Source organism: Coenobita brevimanus, chromosome 100, assembly GCF_032717465.1.
Source record: "Coenobita brevimanus isolate Jiangsu-jjx chromosome 100, ASM3271746v2, whole genome shotgun sequence".
Lineage (NCBI taxonomy): Eukaryota > Metazoa > Arthropoda > Malacostraca > Decapoda > Coenobitidae > Coenobita > Coenobita brevimanus.
Window position 1 is genome coordinate 6,165,889 of NC_137053.1, and position 820 is coordinate 6,166,708.

The window sequence follows — 820 nt, forward strand, 5'->3', positions numbered from 1 at the left end:
TGCTTCTTGTTGTATTACTTAACCATGTCAAGACTATGATGATTTGGCTTTGTATTGTCAATGGGAAACTTCTGAACTACTCTAAAATATTGCAGTTATTATCGCTCGCCTTTAGAAAGCAGAACGATAATGTTTTTACCTGCCTCTGTGTGTGTGTGTGTGTGTGTGTGTTGCCATTATATCTCATGAACGGGTCGAGCTATCAACATGAAACCTTTGGCGTATCAAGATATGGTCAAAATCTTGGACGAGTTCGAAAATGGGCACTTGCGGTCAAGTTCAAGGTCACCAAAATGGCTGTCAAAGGTCAACTAGTTTTTATCGCCCGCCTTTAGCACCATTATGTCTCGTGAACGGCTTGAGCTATCAACATGAAACCTTCCGGGTATCAAGATTTGGCCTAAATCTTGGAGTTGGTGAACTGCGTATTCTGGCGGGCGATTAGCATTCGGCCATGCCACGTTGAGTACACCGCTTCCCATCCGATCAGCGAAGTTAAGCAACTTTGGGTCTGGTTAGTACTTGGATGGGTGACCGCCTGGGAACACCAGATGCTGTTGGCATCCCTACGTGTCAAGTGGGGTTGGTGGAGGATTAGTGCCCCTCCCTGTAAAACAATTAACTCTAAGCCCTTGGCCACCCCATTTGGGATACATGGCGTCTGGCAATGGATGGATGGATTAGCATTCGGCTCCCAAATGCTTTTCTTTCATACCAGTATTTGTTTGTACTCAACCGTTCTCTTTTCTGTTCTGTTTTCCTCGGAATATCCCATGCAAGACTGACAAAGTTTACACCGATCATATGGAACCCACACAGC

General features: G+C 45.2%; 1 non-coding gene across 1 annotated transcript; it reads left to right on the forward strand.

Moving 5' to 3' along the window:
• The first annotated feature begins 444 nt into the window (after positions 1-444).
• LOC145414713 (5S ribosomal RNA) lies at positions 445-563 on the forward strand. Its single transcript, XR_013899913.1, has one exon. It is a non-coding gene; the product is annotated as a 5S ribosomal RNA (ribosomal RNA).
• Positions 564-820: the final 257 nt, after the last annotated feature.